The sequence below is a fragment of the Biomphalaria glabrata genome, chromosome 10 (genome assembly GCF_947242115.1).
Source record: "Biomphalaria glabrata chromosome 10, xgBioGlab47.1, whole genome shotgun sequence".
NCBI lineage: Eukaryota > Metazoa > Mollusca > Gastropoda > Planorbidae > Biomphalaria > Biomphalaria glabrata.
The window spans coordinates 15,097,741-15,115,904 of record NC_074720.1 but is presented as its reverse complement, the minus strand read 5'-3'; the positions used below and the strand labels follow the sequence as shown (position 1 = coordinate 15,115,904).

At 38.7% G+C, this 18,164-nt stretch overlaps 1 protein-coding gene across 4 annotated transcripts in view; it reads left to right on the top strand.

Moving 5' to 3' along the window:
* LOC106066546 (gamma-aminobutyric acid type B receptor subunit 2-like) overlaps positions 1-18,164 on the top strand; it is a 335,198-nt gene that overhangs the window by 131,424 nt on the left and 185,610 nt on the right. The gene's annotated exons all lie outside the window — the stretch shown is intronic.

The following is an 18,164-nucleotide window of genomic DNA, read 5'->3' as shown; positions in this document are numbered from 1 at the left end:
GATACAAACTCTTCAAGAAAACTTGTGCAGAGAATACAGTATTACGTTCAACACTGAGTCAACCAGGTTGAAACCAGTTCACATAAACGATGTATATTCTCAATAACAAAAAGTGCTATGTCTTCATTCCTAGGAACCACATCTGATGAAACTAAAGCCGTTGTCCTCTAGGGGTTTGTTAATTTAGTGGGACTGTACCAATAATACAAATACAACTACATTCCAAATATCTATACTGCATCGTAATTACAATTAGCTATTCTCAATTTTGAAATGGATACTGCAATGGACGCGTAACTGTATTTAAAAAAATATATATATTGCTGTAAAATAGTGACCATTATATAACTATACTCTAACCTTGTATTAGGTATCAACTACTCAAACATATAACCATTCATAAGGATGTATTATGGTACGCTTCTGGACCTCACGATGTGCACATCACTTGCGTTTCAACTGCTTAGAAACCAACGTTTTTGTTATTTTCCGTTTGCCCTTTCCGTGACATCGATACATCCTGATGACGGATGCAGCTATCATCCTCATCAATCTCCCATTCATCTGAAATGATTCAAAGAGATTATTTTTTAACATCAAAAGAATGCCTCTAATCACGCATTAGGGCCGAGCTGTTCAATTTTTTTTTATTCTCCCTTTATTCTCATTGAGTATTGGCTTTAGTTAATATAGGAGCTGACAGACTCTACTTATCCTCTAGGTCATCATGTCATAATGAGCACTCCAAGTCCATTATTATCACTTCATATTCTTTCTTCTCACCTCTGTTAAGCTCTGTCCGGTATCTGGATTCTATTGGTTATTATTTTTCACCGTATGTGATGGAATACAATGATAACTTCCCACAATGCCTATTTCTATTTCCGGCGGCAGCTCTTAAGTAGCAAGCAGTCCCGTAGTGCTTATTCTATTTCCGGTTGAGGTAACGTCCGGTTGTGACGTGAACCAGACGTGAAGAAATTATTTAGATTTTTGGTTAGTTACTTCATTCTGAGTGGTCATTGTAATACGCTATCTTAATTGGCCGGTTAATCTCATTTTGTTAAGCGTTATTTCTTGCTAGAAAATATTTGCAAGGTTACGTTAACAAGGACGAATGAGCAGTGGCGACTCTAAGTGGCTTAACGAGTGCGAACCGCAAAAAGTGACACCCATCAGAGGAGTGACAATCATCAGGGGGCGACACCAAAGTGAAGCTTTTTTTTTGTTTCTTCATAAACCGAAATACTTGTCAAAGATTGATATTAGACAGATACCCGAACAGCTGTTTGTACTGTTATTTCAAAGCTTATATCTCACTCTGTCTGTCTGGTATAAAGTTTGGACACGTTAGTTCTCCCACTTACCATTCTCAGATCAAGTTGAAACTTCGCAACATTATTCTTTTTTTTTTCTTCCTAAATAAAATAAAAAGATTTGATAGCAAAATTTTACAAATAAAATAATTAATTTGTTTGTAAGATGTAGAAAAAGGGAACTGAATCTTACAGTATTGAGATATATGGCTGTAACTGTGCAGTTCTTCTATTTAGATAAGCCTTATTGTATTTAAAATATAAAATTGTGTGTATTGTTCGTTATGATAATTTCTATCCTTAAAGTTTATTTTGGAAAGATATGTTTGGGATGGAGGTTACACCAAAAGATAACCCGCACCGACTGACATAAACCTTTGCGACGCTTCTGAGTGGCGGCTATTTCTTTGTTGTCGGCTTTAAACAAGTTTAAACACAATCATAAGTCGTGTGCACTAGAATAATGTACATATCTATATATATAATTCTCTTCATGCTCAACCAAGCCTGACACCACCAAAAGTCATGGAAAGAGAACTCTTTTTTTTTCTGCAAGTCGGACTAGAGTTACCCCACATGACTTTTGCGGCGAAAAAAAGAGGGGGCGGGGAGAAAAAGCAATCTTCTCTGTATTCACCCATCTCTAAATAGCAGGGCCGGACTTACCCATTTTGGGGCCTTATGCGAACGGATTAGTATCCTTTAAAATAATTCATTAGTTGACGTTTCTTGAATACGAAAGACGTAAACTCCACTTAAGTTTCTGATTTATAAGATGAAGCTTTTGGTAATAAATTTTGAGTTAAGCTTCCTCAGGAAAGGTTTTATTTTTTAAGATAAGATTTATCTTCAGATTTGTGCGTGTTGATGAGAAAAGGGGGAGGGGGGTATTTGAATGTTAATTCTAGACAAAAACTCTCAAAATGTTCTCACAAACTATGTTAAGCCTGTCAATCTGCACTCACTGGTTCCCAGGTTCTTGATACAGTAATAAGGTCAACCATTAAACCTGGAGACATAAATATAGTAAATTATTTTAAAACTGTTTCTAAAGAGCAGCAAACATTAGAGTTATTATACACGTTAAACTTCTTAGCCTTGCTGAGTGGGAGAAGCTTTAACATAACATGCGATTTTATTTCTACCACTTTGAAACGCCTCGAGTAATTTCAGACTTTAAAGTGTAGACCCATCTTTACTATCTTCTGTATTTCTTCTGGAGCGTTCAGACAACTAGACCATTATACAAGATAAACTGTGTTTACAAATCAGGGAGATCTCCATTTAGTTTTCTTCTTATAGTGGTGTTTTAGGGCCAGTGTGTTGTACGGGTCTCTTGGTAAAGAGAGCAGTTTAGGAGGACATGGTCAGCATTCTTTGATGACACTCCACATGGGCAGATTTGGCTGGTTCTCTGTACTACTTATTTCTTACCTCCCTTGTCTATTGTAGGATCGCTAGGATTATGAACAATTGAATAACGCGTTTTTGTCAAGAAATGTCCCTAATGACTACGTTAGTTTGATGCCCTCCAACACCTCCTTGAGTTAAGAGTAGCAATAGAAACTTGTGACAGGCTCTATGTCTGCATGAACTCATTTTCTTGAATGAATGTATTGTACTACTCAAGAAGTAGGCCAGTCTGTGACCTAGTTTCCAATGTCTAGGGAGCAAACTGATTTGATTAATAAAAGTACTGATAGAGGTGCTCACCCTTCCCGCTAAAAAAGTAACAATATTTTTTATATTTTTTTTTTTGGCCAAATGGAGGTCACTCAATTTTTCATCTTAAAAGATCCTTGGATAAAAGCTTGAAATAAATCCACATCGTCATGTTCTAGTGTTGTATAATTGTTCGCATGGAAAGTTACATCCAAAGAAGGCAGACACTTTGATAGTAAATGAGATCTCTTCTATATTCTTATATCATAACGTGCTTATTGAAGGGTCCTGGATGACAGACGGCATACACACCAGAAGTAGAACGAAGGGGGAAATTGCAACAGCACCTGGTGATTATACATGCCAAACCTGTGACCGCGGCTGTGTAACAAGGATCCGCCTCTTTAGTCGCATGACAAGTTGCAAAAGGGATATTTGATATGTTTCTCGAGATGTTAAATGCCAAAAATGAAGATGTGAATAAAATCCATTGAGAGAAAGTGAAAGCCACAACTTCACAAAATTTAACGTCCTTCAGTCTTTCAGTCTTTTTATTTTTTTTTTTTTTACACTTAGTGCCGACATTTTGGCGGGCATGATCTGGCCGGCGGGCCGTTTTTTGGGCATCACTGGAGTAGTGCATCTTGGCCATTGCATATGTATTACGTCAGTCAGTACACACACACTCACACACACTCACAGTCACACACTTACACACACACACACACATACCAACACATACCACTACATAAAGGTGCCGTTCTTCGTATATTTCCCAAAGGTCTCACACAAAGAAAAAAACTTTTAAAAAGTCTCACGAACAAAGAAACGAATCAGTATTACATAGATAAGAAGTGTTCCTAATGGTACATTCTTCTCTTCGTATACCTGTTTGTTTTTAACCCACTCAAAGGTAACAGACAGAACTGATATCCTTTCTTTAGACTTTATATTATATTTACTAACTAGTCGACAGGTGGCGTGACATACACCGCTATTTTGCAGGGCCGGCCTTAGGCCGCTGCAACATATGCCCCACACTTTCTTAGGACCCGCGCTAATTCTAGGTGTATAAATTATATTGAATTAAACCATTTTTTAACTTATAACAGATTTCTCGCGGCCTCCTGTCGATTTACCAGGAGCTCCTGGAAATCTCCTGAAATTGCAAAATATACGAAAAGTCCTGGACATATTCGGAAATTATTAAAATCTCTAGAAAACTCATGCAAATCTCCTGAAATATATAGACAAAAATTGTTATTTGGGGTGTTATTCTATAAGGAAAACGACAATCCCACGCGCGATAAAAAAAACGGCATTATGCAATACCCATGATTGTGGAATCTAGTAAAAGAAGCTTCTCGCGCCTCAAACAAATGAAGAATTATTTGAGGTCAACAATTCTCGTAGATAGATTGAAACATTTGGTAATTCTTTCTATTGAGCGTGATCTATGTGGGAAACAGAATTCTTATGATATACTCTATGACTTCGCTACACGCAAGGCTCGTATAGTAATTCTGTGCGTAGTAAAGAATGAATAAAATGTAAAGATGAATATATTTTCTAATATAAACTCTTAATTTTCGCTTATTATCCGTATCCATACCCAAACTGGGCCCCGCGAACTCGGTTTCGCATTGGGCCCACAATGGTTAAATCTGGCCCTGCTATTTAGTGACGGGTGAATACAGAGTAGATTACGTTTTCTCTTTCCATGACTTCTTGGTCACAATGGTTAAGTCAGGCCTTAGTGACGGGTGAATACTACTTGTTCTCCCCCCCCCCTCTTTTTTATGTGGGGTAACTCTAGTCCAACTTTCAAAAATAAAAGAGTGATCTTTCCTTTACGTCTTGTCCAAACTGTTGAGCCACGAAGAGAATTATATATATATAGAAACGCATATCGGCTTTAAAAAAAAACTTCAAATAACGCGCCAGTTTGAGCCAACGAGAAATATATTTTTTTTCTTTTTCTAATAGCTTTGACATTAAATTTTTAAGATCTCCAGAGCACCTCAAGGTCACATGAATAAAACAAAAAGGTCATCTCAAATTATAGCGAGGAAGAAAAAAAAATCATTGCTTCATCTCGTTAAGACATCAAAATGGCTGACGATGTTAAACATCTCACAGCAGACGCCTCACTTGGCGCTGGATGGATGCCCCTTTCCTTTCGTCTCCATTGACTGAAAGATACCCTCCACCACAGACTCGTCTGCCACAGCTACCCCACTCTTTCTCCCGCGCCGCCAATTTCTTGAGATTTTCAAGCTTCGGTTGCAGCGTCTAATCCTAGCGACTAATAAGTACCATCAATCACCGAGCAGACGTCAGAGATGAAACCATTCCGGACAGGCGATGTGTGTCGGATTGAATGCGCTCTGTATTGGTTCGTTCTTCGGGATAACAGGAAGTGACCCTTTTTAAAAAAAGGAAGTGACCTTCTCTCCTACATGAAATGACCTATATAGCATTTAAAATATCTATTTTCCTGTCACGTGATATTTGGTATGGTTTTCACTACGTTTTACGACTGATTAATTTTTAGATAATTTTTTTGTAACCTTGTTAGATTTATAAAGCTGAAATCTTTCGTGCGTGTGTCATTTGTATTTCCTGTTGTGTGTTTGGATTTGTGTCTGTATTGATAATGTTTAGTAGTAATGGAAAAGTCAAAATTAATTCACATTTTTCAACAATAATCTTATCTTATCGTAATGTGTACAGAGTTATTAAGTAGAGCACTTCAATACGCTCACAATGGCATTGGTTGGCCAATGTACATTAGACAATAATAAATCGTATATACAGCTATAAAAGAATAATATTGTACAAAACTTGAAAACAGACTACTTTGCCTTTTTAGTTTTGGTTAGAATGAATGATATTTGAAAACAGCAACAACGTTTTAAGCGATTTAATGTTCTTTTACAATACTATATATGTGGCGAGGTGGCTGAACCGTAGGGTACTGAGTTCGAATCTCAATAAAGACTGGGATTTTGAACTGAGACTAGCCAACTCAAAAGGGTGCCAGACATTTGTTGAGTAAATTAAAAAGGATTCTTCGTTGTGCTGGCCTCATGACACCCTCGTTAACCATAGAACCATTACCTTTACATCATCAGCCCTATGAATGCAAATATTTATATGAAATTATTACATTTGGCCACACCTATTTCAACACATTTGAAGATACAATTCTAGCCTGAACCAAATGAGTTTTTTTATACTATTGCATTACACGTAACAAACTGTAACAAAGATACAAAGAAATAGACATTCATAATATTCCTAGAACAGTCTCAATGAAACATGACATGTGAAGTGTACAGCGGAAGGTTGGTTCTCATATTTATTTCATTGCCAGTGGAACGCAAGAATTGATGTATCTGTCAGTATCGGTGTCTTGTATCATTTCTGTGAGAAACAAAAATTCAAATCGTGCAAGAAAGAGGCTTTTTTAAAAATCAACTTTTCGAAGTATATCTCTCACTAACACTGCAGTCAAGGTCAATAGTTGAAGGGTCCAGAACAAAAGAACATTAATTAGTATAAAGTAGACTTGAGGGGGGGAATGCCTTTCATCAGATGTTTGCGTGACCTTTGAAACGTTTGGAAATCAATTTCATTGCCATTGGAGAAATTGATGTAATTCATCAGTTCACCAAATAAAGAAACATTTGAAAGACAATAATGACCTAATTGTATTTATGTAACGCCTCAAGGAATATACAAGCTCGATATTTTAAATCTACTTCTTTCTATCCATTCATCTATCTATCTATCTATCTATCTATCTATCTATCTATCTATCTATCTATCTATCTATCTATCTATCTATCTATCTATCTATCTATCTATCTATCTATCTATCTATCTATCTATCTATCTATCTATCTGTCTAACTATCTATCTATCTATCTATCTATCTATCTATCTATCTATCTATCTATCTATCTATCTATCTATCTATCTATCTATCTATCTATCTATCTATCTATCTATCTATCTGTCTAACTATCTATCTATCTATCTATCTATCTATCTATCTATCTTTTAAAGTTAGTTGTAGATTTGTTAAGCTTTGTAGGTTTTGAAAATTCCATCCGACTTACTACGTTCCAGCCGACATCCCTGACCTCCTACAGGACGACAGGAGAAGACAGAGGGTAGGGTTCGAGCTCGTGCCCCTCTCATGACGACAGTCCGTAATGACCTCGGCCTTTTCTCATTTTTTCTTTCTTCCCCTTTGCTCTGTCTCATTTGAAGTGTACAAGATGAGGCCTGAGTGGTTTTCACCGGAGACCTCATCTCCGAGAATATGTCAGCAAGAAATCCTACTGCACTATCTGTCGGTCATCTCTCTTGTCAACCTCACAGATTTTTATTTTTTTATTTTGAGCTTATGCTGACACCACGCCACATCGTTATCAAAGCAAAACCTTCACATCACAACAGGCCGTCATGTTTAATTTGATTACACGGCTAGACGGCTGCTGTGATGGTAAAAGCCCTGAAATGTTATTGGCGTCAACAGAGCACGCGCCCTGGTTCAGATTTTTAGAACCGGCATCAATTGAGAAATCCTGTGCTTACAAGTAGAGCTTGATTGATCTGCCAGAGCGTTAAGCACGCGCTTTTAACATCGCGGTTAAAATGGGCACTAAGCGATGATCATTATGTAAATATTAATAGCTTGGCGTCATGGAGTACGCATAGAATTTGGTGACATATTTCTGCTTTACTTTTATATTTAAGAATGGGTTTTAAACTCAAAACCCTATGGAGGAGGAAACCAAAAATTCTCGACCTTTGTGGTGACAAGTATGTACAACGCAAAACCGCAGAGTTTCTGTCCAAGGTTTTTGCAAGAGAAGATTTTGAGCCTCACAAGCCCTCACTCAAATGGAGGTTGATGATGATGATAATGATGATGCTGGTGATGATGATGATGTTGATGGAGGGGGTTTAAAACTCCGCTTTTATTTTTCCCCAACTAACGTCAGGTACCTATCAGAACTGGGTGAACTCAGAAGATCTCGAACTTATAAATTCCAGTCTTCACCTGGACCCTTTAGTTCGAAAGCCAATCGCTTTACCACTCAGCCACCGCGTAACAATATTAGAAGTTGGAAATATTAAAAGTCAGAGGATTTGAACTTATACTGCAAGCGTGACTTCAAGCTCTTCAGAAGGAAGCTCAGAATGGACACCAACAATGTGTAGGAACACTGGATACATTCACATGGAGGACAAGAGTAAAGTGTCCTGGATTGTAGAAACAGGGCCGCTCTTAGATAATTTGAGGCCCTAGGGGAAGCAAATAGTTGAAGTAAATAGGGTGGCCCAGATGAAAAGCACAAATTGGAGACTGAAAACTACGCAATGAATTATAAACCGTCCTGTATCTTTATCTAAATAAACAAATAAGTTACATTAAAAAAACGGCGATGGCACTTGTGTGCTTCATAATCGCCAGACTAGAAATAATGTTTTGACATTTTACCAAAAAGAAGAAACAATGGTCTTTAAACATACGTAGTCTAACAACTAGATCTGAACATTTGTAAATGAACGTTGAAGAGATTTAGAGCTAGGCTAGTAGACACAGAGTCATAGGGTACTGCAATGTTTGAGATTTGGTCCATGTTTCGCAATTTTTTTCCTGTGCGAGGCCCCCAACAATCGGAGGCCCTAGACGGGTGCATAGTTTGCCTATGCCTAAGGACGGCCATGGTTGAAATAGGTAAAGATCGTCTTTGTGTGTCTGCCTTTCTTTTTGTCTCTTTTTGTGTCTCTGCGTGTCACTATGTGTGCTCGTTTCTCTGTGTTGTGTGTCTCTGTGTCTGTCTGTGTTGTGTGTCTGTGTGTCTGTCTGTGATTGTGTCTTTCTTCCCTCTCACTTCCTCGTAAGTCTACACTGTTAGAGTAAAGAGCATCACTAGTGAAAGTATTACGTTGATTACAGTATTCATTACACTGATTAAAACAACAACTAACAAACTAGTGAAGTAAATAGCTTGTAGAGTATTATCTCTATCACTAGCCCCGTCTACCATTTCTGTCTGCCTGTTTGACCGTCTTTCTCTTTGTATGAATAAAACATACAACATTTAGTGGGGCTTACGTTTGTCTGATTATATGAGCTGATCTCTCTCATTCGACTACTCCCGCCTTCTCTCTCTCCAGTGGCGTAGCAAGGTACCATTGGGCCCGCGTTCAAGAATATGTTGATGGCCCCTCCCTTCCACTCCCGATATGACAAATAGTTTGTGTGTCAAAGAAATCTAGTAGTTTGTATGTATCAGTGAACATTATGCGCAAGTACTGCTTTTGTTTAAACAATGCATGAAGGCTATTCAGTGGCTTAGCTAGGGTGGGAAGAGGGGGGTCCAAATTTGAAAACACCCCAGCCCAATGTCCCCACTTGAGGGGTCCCCCAAATGAGTGTCCGAAATTTGTTTTACATTATTGCCTTGGCATCGTATGTAATATAAAGAAAGATGGCGATATTTTATTACTTTAGAGTATTTGTTCAGTCAATTCTTTAGACTTCTTTGTCTCACAAATATAAAGACCTACAAATGACTCTCTGACTGCAATTTCTTTAGGTAGTTCGTCACCGGAGTTCATAAAACATTTTCAGAAAATAATGCAAATTTAATAAATGTTTAATTCTTTTTGAGTGCTGTCAACCATGATAGAGAAAATGGCGAAGATTGGATCTCCTTTAAGTATTTTGCTAAAATTGCTTTGCCCAACAGGTCTATCATCTCGTTTTGAATCTGTGGGTCGAGGTAAAGGGTTGTGTGTTTTTGTTTTCTTAACAATTTATGTACTGCTAAGAAATTATTGTTACTTGTGTTACCAAAACGTTACTCTTCGCTATGACCACTAAATACCATTCCACTATACGATGAATTTCTTGCAGTCAGTAAATGTCAACGTCTTCAATGTGCTCCTTGTTTACATCACCCACTGTTCTCAGTCGTTCATGGTATCTTCATGTTTGGAAAGCGTGTTGGGGAAGTGAAGTCATTAGTAGGCCTTTCTTTTTAATATTTTTTACGACCATCGAGACCATCCCTACGACTTTCCAGTGTACATACCAGACGACAAAGCAGCCATAAGTCCAGATATTGTATGTAACTACTGAATATTTCACGGAGGCCCTAAGCTAGAGCTTATGTTGCATTGATGGGGCCCTGGCCCCGTGGTTGTTTCACCATCGGGTGTGGGCCCCTAAATGGTAGTGGCCCGGGTTCATGAACCCCTTCGCGCCATGGATGCTACGCCACTGTCTCTCTCTCTCTCTTTTTTTTTTTCTTTCTCTTTAATTTATTGTCTCTTTTGCCCTAATTCTCTTTTTCTCTCTATTTATCTACCTCTCTCATTGCCACTCATTCTCCTATACTCCTTTTAATGTTCCCTTTCTCCCAGTGTTTCTCTCTTTCCGACCCCCTCCCCCTTCGCGTCTCTCTGTAAAGTACTTCAACATAGAAACACACACACAGACACCAACATGACAGTACAACACGAACAGCCAGCATAAAGACGTGAACTCTGCAGCAAGTAGAAAATCCACTATCACGCGAAGTAATCAATAATCATGTTTATCTTGTCTACCTTAAGACAGTACAAGGTAGTCGAGCATAGTGATGTTAATGGTAGAGTTCTTGTCAGAGCCCATTCAGTTGTCATTAATTAGTTTGAATTTTATCTCCAGGAACTCCAATTAAAAAAAAAACACGTTTCGAAATTATTCCTCAAGATCTGCGATATACATCTATAATAAATCTCCAGCTGTCTCGTTCGGTGCACTTATCTATGTCAGTTAGCATACTGTCGTCCCCGATACGTACCTTGCCCAGCGTAGCTGTCGAGGTATATTGTCCATACCGAGCAAGAACATCGCTATTTTTAGTGCAGTCGTTATGTCATTGATGGAACGTAGACAGCTTTGGTGAAAGTGTTCAAGAAGTCTTAGTTGCTTTCTGTATTGTACCCAGGTCTCAGATCCATATAGAAGAAATGAAAGAACCACGGCTTGGTAGACACTGATGTTCGCAGGCAGGCGGAGCTATTTATTCCGCCAAACTCTCGCTTGGAGGCGTCAAAAAGCCATCCTGGCCTTAGCCAGACGGTTATCAAGTTCCCTTCAAACTGATGCGTATTTTGATACTGCGCTTTCCAGATAGATATGTAAAGTGGTCCTCCACGTTAAGGGAGTTTCCATTCATGGTGAATTTTGAGGCTTAGTAGTTTTGGGTGACTAAAGAAACATGATTTTTTTTTTTTTTTTTTTTTTTTTTTTTTGTGAGTTTTTTTGACCAAAAGAAGCTGCTGCTAATGCAAAGTCGGTGTCTGTGAACTGGAGCTAATGCAAAGTATAAGCAAGTAAGTCAGAGGAGCTCTGTTAGGAACATTTCTTTAGTTGTGAAAACATGGAACTGACGGTTTTGTAGCATGTGTTTTTGGTAATGTCATCTACTGAAAAAGAAATAATAATAAAAAAAAAGAAACAAAAAAAAAAAAGAAAGATGTTTTCAATCTACGCCTCTACCTTCCCATACCAAAAGTAAAGAAATGTTCGCAACAGAGCTCCTCTGACTTCAGACATTGTTCCAACTTGACCATCATTTGGTTGTCACTTGTCCTCTGTTGTAGACCCATGGACGTACTCTAACGAAGTCCTTGATATTGGGATACTTTCGAAAGGAATTGTTTTTAGTTTCTATGGAAGCCTAAAGGTTCCAAGAAACATGAATGTTTTTGTTGGTGTGTTTACCAGCTGACAAGCATGATTCCTATTGTAACAGTTTTTATGTACAACAAAGTCTACTTAGAACTGGGCTAATTAACGCAAAAAATGTTCCTGTACATCTCTCAGTCATTATCATGTTAAGTCATGTGTCCAGCGCCATTGTATACAGGCTGAAAGGTCCAAAGGAATCAACGCAAAAAAAATGTTCCAGTACATCTCTCAGTCATTATCATGTTGTGTATAAGTCATGTGTCCTGCGCCATTGTATACAGGCTGAAAGGTGCAAAGGAACTTTATTACTCTGACCGCTTTTTTCCAAATCACTAGTAGAGAAACCTTCACAAGTTTACAGACCGGCACCGGTTTCCAGATGTTAACTTGTCGTCAAACAAGATTGAGACTAAACAGCGTTTCAGTGAGCTCATGAAGAATTTAGTGCACTAGATGTAATCTAAGTTTTCTAGTATGTCTGGTCTGGCGATAACTTTTTTTCCGCAGTGAAATTCCGCGACAACTAATCTCCACCAGTTGACACCGAGAGGTCCTGGAGTTCGGGGACACGACAATTCGTTCACTGACATTTCGTTCAGCGACAAATCGTTCACGACTTTTCGTTTACACGACTTTTCGTTCACCCGACATTTCGTTCACCCAACAATTGGTTCACCCGACTATTCGTTCACCGGACATATCGCTCACAGACAGCTTGTTCACAGACAGCTTGCTCACAGACAACCGTTCACACGACAAATCGTTCACAGACAAATCGTTCACTGGATAGTAACATATTGTTAATATTATATATTTCTGTCGCGTGCTTAATTTGTTTACATTAAAACTTTTGTAGCTATCATTTCCAAAAAAAAAAAAAAAAGTCATTAACACTTTGCTTAAGATTCTTTAATGCTAATCTGATATCTAAATGTGGCAGACGGATAGTTTAATAGAAACTCATTTTGACAGACCTGGAAATGCTTCCTATTGAAGGGAGGAGATGTAGACTTTAGACTGTATTGAGAACCCTTGTATTTAAACATGTCTTCAGCAAAGGATCTTTCATTTATTGCCCAGTCAGTAGCTAGAAGTCTGTGGAAGAAGCAGAGTACAACAAGAATGGAAGTTGCAATCGATGCAAGAAGCAGACATTTTGGTTTTGTCTTATTAAGATATGTCTCCTCAAGACTTGGCCAGCGGGATTTCTTGTGAATGTGTGAGAAAGTGAGTGTGTACTGACCAATCAGATGGAGTCGATGACATTGACCAAATGTGTGATTTCAATCTATCTGTGATTTTCTTCTCTTTCTTGCTTTTTTTCTCTCTTTACCCATTATCTCTTTTACTTGATCTCTTAAGTTATCTTTCTTGTGCTTCCTCTCTTTTAGTTTCTTTGTCTGTATCTCTCTTTTTCTATTTCTCTCTCTCTCTTCTTCGTTCTCTTTCGTTTTTTTGCTTTCACTGCATCTCTTTTTCTTTCTTACTTTCACTTTCTCTCTTTTTATTTTTATCTTTCTTTTTCTTTCTCTTTTTTTTTTCTTTCTCACTCAATCTCTATTTTACTTTCTCTTTCTCTCTTTTTCCCTCTTTCCTACATTCAGTCCCTTTCTCTCTCTCTCTCTGTCTACAATTCTCTCTCTCTCTCTTTCTTCCTCTCTCTCTCTCTACAATTCTCTCTCTCTCTCTCTTTCTTCCTCTCTCTCTCTCCACTTCTCTCTCTCTTTCTTTCTTCCTCTCTCTCTCTCTCTCTACACTTTTCTCTCTCTCTTTCTTCCTCTCTCTCTCCACTTTTCTCTCTCTCTTTCTTCCTCTCTCTCTCTCCGCTTCTCTCTCTCTCTGCATCTTTTCTTCCAGCCTACTCTTTTTCCTTTTTTTTTAGAATGTGTGTTTTCTTATCTAACTTCGTGACTCTTGAGTTTTATTCATCACTCTTTTATTCCCTCCCCTCACCTCCTCACCCTCTTCGCGGTGTATTTAACTCCATATTGCTCATTTACTCTCTCCACCTTAGTCTCCGCCCTCCAATTTTCAAATCGATTTGAAGTCAGCAGGCCAGAGAGACAAAAAAAGAATGAGAACGCCAAGTTCGCCCTGGGCCACAAATGTCGCACGGGTTATAGTCCCTGTGTGAGTGTGTTTATATGATTGTCCATGTGTGTGTGTCTTTATGAATGTCTCTGCATGTGTGTATGTGTCTTATTTAGAGACTTGGTATTAAATGTGACTAAGGCGAGCAGATCTGGTGTCTAGCAAGGGAGATGGTCATACGTCTCGTTTTGAAATTATCGCTCTGATTGGCCGTGATCAATGTCCCCTGTCACTAAAAGCAAGCTGCCCTAGTGACATAACGACCGGAGTGAATGCCGGGACTCGGGCATGTATTCCCGCACAATTGACCTCCATTTGAAATAGCTTGGATGAGATTCTGCTAAATCTCCATTCTTCAAGTTCTTGACTTTCACGTTGATAATTTTTTTCTCCCTCTGTCTTTAACCGAAGTATTTGAAAGAAAATTGGACAGGGTGCTGGGGAGAAGGGGGTAGCACAGAACGTTTTTCTGTAAAACGCCAAGAGCAGCACTTGGGAAGGCCATCCAATTGGCCAGGGGCAGACAAGCAATGTAAAGATGGAGTGCTGGTTCTTTTCCTGTAAAGTGTTTGCAGTGACGCACACAAACTATCGCCTGAGTAGGGAAAGGAAGACATCGAAAAGGCGGGGGGTGGGGGGGGGGCGGTGATGTCGGCATATTGGGATTGAGAGCCGATAGAAGTAAACAAAATAAATTTGAATATTTCATTTTGGGGGAAGTATTTGCCGCCACCTGCTAATATGTACACATCCTGCTAGATATTGAACGTATATTAATAGAGATATCTGCAAGCGTCTCCTACTGACAGTCTTCCCTGAGTCCTGCTGCACACGATTGACGTTTGGAAGGGCCCAAAATATTGGAAAGAGCAGGAGAGCACGGAATGATTTAAGACGCTCCAGGCCATGACAAGAGAGTGAGAGACAGGACTCGAAGAGAGATAGATAGATAGAGAGAGAGAGAGAGAGAGAGAGAGAGATTTGAGTTTGATGATGAAGGGTTTCTGGGAAGTTACTTTACATAATGACACGAGACGAGAAGATTTAGTCAGTAACACATCAACAAGTTGGGCCCCAGCTCAATATTACATCACTGTCCCTTCTGTTAGGCCTCGTTTCTTTACAGCAATACTGCATTTTTCCACGTAGAATACAATTGTATTATAGAAAACAAGGTTACAAAGACAGTTTGTGTGGAAACACAAACTTAAAATCAGCCCCCGAAGTGGTCCACCCAGGCAGGTAAAAGGCAGGTTTCAATATTTTCGGAACGAATATCAGAATGAAATTCTATCAAAGGCAAATGACAGAGAAGAATGAAGAAAGAAGATTGACAGATCCTGTGTCGTGCCCCTACCTTCCAGCAGACCAAGGAATAGGTGAAAATGAAGGTGAAGTTAGATGTGAACCTGGCCTAAGTGATGTCATATAATGATTATCTAATTGATCAAATTGTTTTGTATAGGGTCAATCACTTTTTCAAAGCCTCGTAAGGAATATCGTTAGTTCAGTGTATATTAACATATATATGTACACGTACGTCAGTCTAGTGTTAATAGGAGGAATTACTTATTTATTGTTGTTTTAAATTATGTTCCACTTATATGCTTATTAAATAGATTTTTCTCTTTCAAAAAAATAGTAACCATTTTTTTAGATGTAGTAGTTAGTATGACAGAAAACTTAGCAATACATTTGTAAAAAAAATTTTTTTTTTAACAAAAACCTAAAACCGTTTGCATAAATGTGTTATAAATATAGTAAATTAACATCTCCCCTACTAAATAGCTTCTCCTGTTTGTTACTATTAATAGTGAATAGTTGTAAAAATGGTGTAATTTTATGAAAAAAACTGCTTGCATAGTTGATTTTAAAAATTAAAATTTTCACTTTCAGAAAAGAAAAAAGTAGCCATTGCATCAGAACTTTGAATGGTCTAAAATATTGTTATAAACCTGGTGGTGGCACAGATGGGGGTAGTGGTGTGTGTGTGTGTAGTCAGCCGACGCAAATCGCCCCAGGCCAGCGCTAGACGAGCGGTCAACCGTGACGAGTGACGACGATCGGCCGAGACGAGTGTCAACATGATGGTTCGGGAAGGATCGACGTCGTGAACAGAGCTCAGGAGTGTCACGAGGGATGTAGTCATCTGACCACCCAGAATGGTCGAGCGACGTTCTGTCCGGTTGTAGAAGGCCAGCAGGGACCCTATAAAAAGAGCGAAGGTATCAGAGACCAGTCAGTCACAACTTCCCGATCTACAGTTCGTTACAACGGCTCAGTACAAGTCCGAGACGAGACAGAGAGACCAGTGCAAGAGTTAATACGGCGGAGAGATATTTGTCTTGTGTTACGTGTTGCCAATTGTACAGTATTGGCTGTTATTTATTGACATGAAACTATTACGTTATTTTCAAGCCCAGAGTTGTAAAGTTCTTTAAGTTGGTGGTGTCGTTTGGTGCAATTTGCAGCGAGCCTGGATAGGGAGATTCGTAACAATATGATGTCGAATTTTCAATATCTTTTCTAGTTTACGAGATCTAAACGGGACGGACGGACGAACGGACGGACAGACATTCCACACAAAACTATTAGCGTCTCTTCCCGTTTCGGTGGCCGCTAAAAATGTGTTTGTTTGTGTAAAGGTACAGGGGCAAGACGCATACGAAATCTTAAATAAAAAGCCACATTTAATAATACAACTAATTTGCATATCTTAGTTTTTTAGAAAAAAATATATTTTTGAGTCTGTAGAGACGCCCTGGGCTTACATACCACCCATGCTGACACAGTGTTTTCAACGATAGTTATTTTCGCTGTCCTTCACGATGTAGAACCAGAAGACAACCTTCCCGTCCCCCACCCGCTCCACTTTGACCAGATGGACGTCATAACGTTGCGAAGGCTAAGGGAGTAAACCCTACAATTTAATCTGGTTTTGGAGCCCCGTAGGTGGGAGAAAGTGTCAAACTTCTGCAGCCACCTGACCCCAAATTGCGATGGCTTGCCATCCCTTTGGACCTGGTCAGTATGGAAGAGAGGCGAGTGTTTGACGTGTGGGCAGCCCAGCAAATTTACCGCCCAGGCTTTCCCACAGCAATGGAGTGGTCACTCTTAAGTCACACAAGAGGTTGCAAAGGGAAAAGATCGTCTCTCGAGACGTAAAATGCTACATGATTAGCTTTCTTATCTCTTGCCACGGTTTCTTGTTCAAATACAATTTCGATTCAGTTCAAATTTGAGCCAAAATGTATTTCCGTATTTTTACTACATTTTTCTTTGTTGACATTTACCCCCTCCCCCTCAAAGAAAAAAGTTGAACATTATAATTAATGAAAAATGCTCTACATTAACTGTAGAGAAACAAAAACCTGTCAATTATCTGGCTTACCAGGAAGCAACTGGAAAGGTCAATTAGCCGAAAAGAAATGGATTTGTCTAACACCGTATTACAATGTATGGGTTAAGAAATAACTTGGGGTCAAGCTGTACAAGATCTGACTAACTCTGGCGTAACCTGACGTGACCGGAAGTCATCAAATGTGACATGAAGTTTCTCTTTTCAATAAACAGTTAGCCAAATACAGTAGCTGTGCATTGTTTTCAGTAGCTGTGCATTGTTTTCAGTAGCGGTGCATTGTTTGGCTTTTAATTCCCAAATATTTCAGAAATAATCATTCGACTGTTATTCGCAAACACTACAACCCCTCCTCCCCCCTCCAGAAACAACAAACAAACAAAGACAAGAGATCTGATGTCATCATCTGACGTGATTGTCTTGCGTAATCGTCTGCAATTCGTGGTAGCTTGAAATTACCGGTAAAAAAAAAAGATTTTTTAAAAATAAATTTTTAGCAGATCTGTAAGTTTCCTATTAGATGCAGAGAGGGTCTCAAACTTGACTAGCTCATAAAACATTTCCACTTGTTACTGAGGTATTTGATTATTTATACCAGCGAAAATAAATGTGTCTGTTTCGAATTTTCTAGAATCCAAAGCAATGGAGATAACCGAAGAGAATACTCATAAAATAAGCTATAAATAATACATTAAAAACAAAATAAGTAATAGGAATTCCCACTGAATGTGTTCGCATTAAAAGTATTGCTATGTTGCATTTAAGTAACTTGTTCTGTCTTTGTTTGTATTATATAAATTACAGGCATCCTTCAGAACAGAAAATAATTACGCCCTAATCCTATCCAAGTGTTTATATAGTCTTGCATGTTAATTAGAGACTTTTACTCTGCTAATGTTAGTTGTTTTCTTGGCTGATTCAGGCAACCCGTTCTATGCTGTAAAAGCCTTAGGGATGAAAGAGTGAATTTGAT